The sequence below is a fragment of the Arachis duranensis genome, chromosome 4 (genome assembly GCF_000817695.3).
Source record: "Arachis duranensis cultivar V14167 chromosome 4, aradu.V14167.gnm2.J7QH, whole genome shotgun sequence".
Classification (NCBI taxonomy): domain Eukaryota; kingdom Viridiplantae; phylum Streptophyta; class Magnoliopsida; order Fabales; family Fabaceae; genus Arachis; species Arachis duranensis.
In genome coordinates, this window is record NC_029775.3 from 111,060,697 (window position 1) to 111,066,603 (window position 5,907).

At 31.6% G+C, this 5,907-nt stretch overlaps 1 long non-coding RNA gene across 2 annotated transcripts; it reads right to left on the reverse strand.

The window, feature by feature from the left end:
- Positions 1 to 1,070: 1,070 nt before the first annotated feature.
- On the reverse strand, positions 1,071 to 3,394 carry LOC107485854 (uncharacterized). Of its 2 annotated transcripts, none has more exons than XR_008008381.1 (4): positions 3,209 to 3,394; positions 2,993 to 3,130; positions 2,800 to 2,913; positions 1,071 to 2,719 (listed from the first exon to the last, which is right to left on the reverse strand). It is a non-coding gene; the product is annotated as an uncharacterized LOC107485854 (long non-coding RNA). The 2 variants fall into 2 exon arrangements; XR_008008380.1 differs by having other exon boundaries at positions 2,337 to 2,719; positions 3,205 to 3,394.
- Positions 3,395 to 5,907: the final 2,513 nt, after the last annotated feature.

The window sequence follows — 5,907 nt, forward strand, 5'->3', positions numbered from 1 at the left end:
ATAAAATTCTTAAAAAATAATACAAAGATAAAACAATCATCTAATAAATTTATTGTTAAAAATTTAAATTTTAAACAAATTAAAAAATTGGTGTCAAAACTAAAATAACGATTTCAAGAATATAGCAATATTTTTTAATAATGATAACACTTTTAATTTATGCCACATATTAAAAATCTGTTATATAACAATCTAATAGTGGATAGACAAGATCAAACATTCTTATTTAAAATTCAAATCAGTAAATAATCTTAACTTATTTATTTTATTATTTAAAACATAATAAAAATACTATATGTAAATTAAAATATAAAATAACTAATATAATTATATTTATTTTTGTAGCCCACAAAACAAAAGAAATAAAGTTTTCTAACATAATATAAACTTAATTAGCAAATAGTAGCTACAGTTATTTAAAAAAAACAAGCAAAACATATATATTATTGAAAATATCTTAAGTGTACCATAAATTCAGATATTCTAGTAAATTTTAATCGTTGATTTCAATCTAAAATTAATAATTTTTATTATTTATTGTAATACTCTCGCTATCAGAAGTCATGCTTCCGGCTGCGCTATTCTGATACTAAGAAGTATTATGACTATTTTATATACTAAATACTAAAATAGGAGCCTGTGACCCGACACTGTATCGCTGATTTCTTTTTAAACCGGAAATAAACACTTTATCTTAAGAAAAATGCAAGCATGCATAGATTCATATACAAGACTCCTTACATAATATCTCATAATATAATATACATATAGAACATAAAATTCCTATCCCTCTTACAAATTTGTAATAACAAAGACGATGGAAGAAAATAATCTAATTAATACAACAACATATAAACCAAACGCAGTATAACTCTTCTTAATGCTTCTTCATCCGGTTCCTGAAAAGGTAAAGCTGTAGGGGGTGAGAACCTAACCACACGGTCTCACCACGGAGTTTCAAAGTTGTCATAAGAAGATATTTAATAAGAAAACTATTTTCAAGCTCAGTGATTATCATTACCTTATGAATCTATTAAAAACCAACAGGTAATCGTTCAAAACCTTTTCAAAGAAACAATGTTTAATCTTTCAGAAATCCGAAACCTTTCCTTTCTTACAAGAAACTTTCCATCAGAAACCAACCACGCAGTCAAACAACACAATCATTAATATAGCACCAAAGTTCAATCTCAAATGTAGCACGCCAGGACAAACACGGGCAAAGCAGACAAGGAAAGCACAAGTAGGCAGCAGTTACAGCAAATAGTCCAAGTAGCAGTTACGAACAATTTAGCAATTAGGCAAACCAAAACAAGTTCAAACTCAAGCAAAGCATATAAATGCATATGATGCATGCCTGTCCTATGGCTGATGAGGCTCATCTGTCGGTTATCCAGCCAACCCGACAAGTCTGAATTGTACTTAGACTGTCCCCCGACGTGCATCCCCAAGAGTCTATGCATAGCTTTTTCTCAAATAATCAATATTACTCAATGGGGGTAACATTCCCGGGAATTTATTTAGTGCCCGGTCACACACTTACATCGTAGGGTCAACAGAGTATCGAGTTGTCAACCTGGTACACGTGGTGGCAAGCCACGGTACTTAATCCAGGGAACCTCGTATCTCAGATATTTTAAATTCATAAGCCATATAAATAATTCATTCATCATTCATCAATATCTAAGCCATTCTCAATATCATCATCATTCGTCAATCCATGTCCCATTTTCAAATTCATTCAGAAATCATATTTCAAATTAATCCTCATCATCCTTCTTTCCATTACTCAACAATCTCAATTCAAAACATAATTCTTTCTTTTCTAAATAAATTAATCTGAAACAAATAACGTTTAAGAACTAAATCTTTTTAAACAATTGCTTCAAACAAAACTTCCAATTTTATAAAATTTCGGCAGCATCTCCACTAAAACTCGGATTTTGCCACCCTTTTCGGGTCCCAACCAAACCAAAACAAACACCTGTTAAACGTTCAAATCACTTCTAATAATAATTTTCACAACAACCACACTCAACACAGAGAAACTGCAAAATCCAGAATCCAATCAACCAATCCTATAAATCGCAGTTTAAATCAACCTCATTCAACAGCATTAATCAATAATTAAGAACTTTCAGTTTTCTCAAACAGTTTCAAACCAAACCGTTCCTCAAACCATGTTCGAACCATTACCAGAATAGTAAATTATTCTCAATAAACAAACCATTTCCAAATATCAAGTCCTTTCCAAATTGGTTTAAAATCAAATTCCAATATCAAATCGGGTTCAATATCACATCAAATTTTCAATACTAAACCTTTCCTAAAATCGAATTGTTTCCAAAATTAAACTAAATGCCATTATTAAATCTCTCCCATTAATTCAAGGAAACCCACTTTAACAACATCAGTCAACTAATCAGAATATTCAGCTTTCTCAATCGATCCAGCTATCAATCAAACTAATAATCTTATTCATCCAAGACAACTCTATTCAATTCATAAGACCCAGGCAATCACTAAAGATGTATTTTACGCATTAATATCGATTTACAACAACTCTGGAAAGAAAAACAGGTTTGAGAAAGACGCCCCTACCTCATTCGCGATTCAACTACGCGACAAACTACATTTTTATTCTTATTCCACAGCAGCAACATCAATACCGACTGTCCCCGCAGCAGCCACAACCTCTAAACATAGCCTTAGCTCAATCCTAAAACATTAATGTCGCGTAAACTCAATAGTCTATAACAGAATAGCTACTAAAAGAGTTTGGAACAAGGAACGACTTACTGGGCTTACAACTAATTGAGAAAATGGAGCAACAGCAGCTTCGGTGACGACACAGCACCTTGATGTTGTATGCTACAGCCATAGAACTCAGCAATCAAGACCCGGAACTCGATCCTATGACACCAAAACCTTGGATCCTTAAATAACTTAGAACAGAAATACTAATTCATAGGTTTCCGAATGCATTGTTTACCCAGCAAGGACGAACGGCTGAATTGAAATAACGGTAACTCTGATGGTGGTTCCGGTGATCACTGCCAGGTTCCCAGTGACCCGAACGGCGGCAACGACGGTGCAGCAGTTCAGAACAACAAGCAGCGGCGGCGGAGAGCTGAAATAGACATGCAGTGACGATAAAGGTTCCCGAAATCCAAAAGAACAGAAACCAAACTTTAAAACCTTTACCGACAGTGCGTTCTCCGACAGCGGCAGCAGGATTTCGAGCGGCAGAAGCGGCGGTGGCTGGCGCGGGTCTCTCTTTTCTCTCCTCTGCTCCCGAGCTCGCTCTCTCTCGCTCTCTCTGGCTCCTCCATAAGTGGCGGCAACCGACTCCAAGACGAGGACGACGACGACGCGGGTACAGTAGCGGCGGCGACGGGGGTTTTGGTTAGACAAAAAAAGGGGTTTCAGCTGCTGTTGGTGAAGGCTAATGGCGGCTAGGGTTTCATTAGGAGTAAGGGAAAAATTGTAATTTAATTAGGATTAGGGTATGTATAAAATTAAGATTTTGAATTTAATTATAATAAAGTAATTTTAATAAAATTGAGGCATGGAGTATAAATTTTGAAATCTAATTAAATCTCTAAAATTATTTTAAAATATTATTTGTGGTATAAAAATACTAATTGATTATTCTCAATAAATTATTCTAATTGAAAATTCATGGTAATATAATTAATTTTCTTTATCTTTAACTTAAAGTATTAAATAATATAAATTAAATTATCTAAAACCTAATCATGTAAAATTCTTATTATTTCATAACTACTAATTTTATATCAATAATTATAAAATTAGACAAAATTCTAATTTAAATAGCCAAAATCCCATTATTTTTAAATTTCTAGAACTTTAAATCATAAATAGGAAAATAATACTTAAGAATATAGTTTAGATAAAAACCTTAATTTATTTCAAATTCAATTAATTGCCTTTAATTATTTTTTAATAAAAATAATTTCTGAAATTAAAACTATAAATAAATATATATAATTTGAGATTAGTTCAAAATAGGACTTTTCAAAAGTCTTGGGTCTTACATCCTACCAACCTTATAAAAAATTTTCGTCCTCGAAAATTGATACAAAATGAAAGAGATTTTCATATTACTTCACTCTTGAACTTATTTAAAGAAATGGCAACAAGTCCTCAATAATATATATACACAAAAATAGTTTTAAATACCAGGATTTTCATATGGCATAAAAATATACAGGATATAAATATGATGTGAAGCAGAAGTTACAAGACAGGCTTGATGTACAAGATGATATATTTCAAACATGTGATGGTAAAGCAATACGGCAAAAGGTTATAACACAAGCTGGGGTTAAAATGATGTGCTTAACGTCCACATACTGATCTTATATCAACTTTAGGGATTAAATTATTCAAACTTCAACATAATTTATCTCCACCATTCTTAACCGTACTTCATTGAGCAACTCATCCGAAAGTTCTCAACTTTATTAAACACTTTGCAATCCTTACTACTGGTTATAAGTCCCACATCAACAAAACTCTTTCACGTAAAACAAAGTTTCACAACTTCCTGTGATATCGTACACTTATGAGTTTCACCTTTTGCATTCACCAAACGTGTCCTAAAGGACTAATGTATCGTTTATTAAGTCTAATGGTCGTACAAAATGCTAAAACTAATCTCAAGTATACTCAGAAGGATAGTAGACCATAGAAAAGGAAGAAAAATGACAAGGACCGTGTTCCCAAGAGTTTAAAAGAATTGCTGAAATCACAAGTAGACAAGGATGAACAAGTAATAAAGAGTGCTAGAAAGAGAGTCAACTAATATCTTTAAGGGTAACTCTTGAATCGAAGGAATTTAATAAGACTAATAAGATGGAAAACAATGCAGTATCTTGAAACGAATTCAAGCTAAATCAAGAAATATGAGGTTTACAGAAAAAGAATATCCAAACCAAAAACAAAGTTTATAGAACTCAAGAGTATTGGTTTAAAAATATTTTTGAATGCATTGTTCGTAAAGAATGGAAAACTTAAGGGGAAATCATTTCATGTTCTGAAAGAGAAAATGGATAACAAACATCCTTCAAAAGATTAATAAAAGCGTAAATGTAGCACTATTTCAATATAAATTCAAGTGGAATAGATTGTACAAACTTTGTAAATCGAAAGATTAATTTGGCTAAGAGCAAAATTGTATTTTCTCTTCTTTTTTAAGCATGTATGAAAACTATAATCTTGTTAGAAGAAAATCTGAGATAAAGTTTTACTCATAAAAGGAAAGATGATGCATTACAATCAAACAGGCTTAAATCACATAGAAATTTTCAGAGTATAGGGTAAAGGAGTTTAAACTCAATTGAAAGCAATTTTATTAAAACTTCAATAGATATATCGCCCAAAACAAGTTCAAATCACACCAAAAAGAGGCACTGTTCAAGTAAAACAATTATAGTCAGGGACAACTTTGCATAAAAATAAATCGAAACTTGTTTAAAAAGGTTTAAATTAAAACAAAACTTCAATAATATACTTGAAGTCACAACTTTATAAGGATGTTCAATAATATTATTATGTGCTAAAAAAAACTAACTCATTTTAAGAAAGAAACTTAAATTGAAGGATTTCAATTAGGATTCATAAAGCATGTCACTCATAGAAACGAAAAGCTTAAGAAGGAACTTAATAACTTAAAAAGTTGATTCAAAACTTAAATTTCTTCAAAAGAATTCAAAACCTTTTCAAAAATGGTTCAAAACAAAATTCTGAAAGTATACTTGAAATAATCCCTCGCAAGTATCATTTAAGAAGATCACGATGTGCTTAAAACGAAATCAGCCCATGAAAGAAAGGATCTTTAAATTAAGGGAATTCAAACAAGAACTCACTAGATATGAATTATCA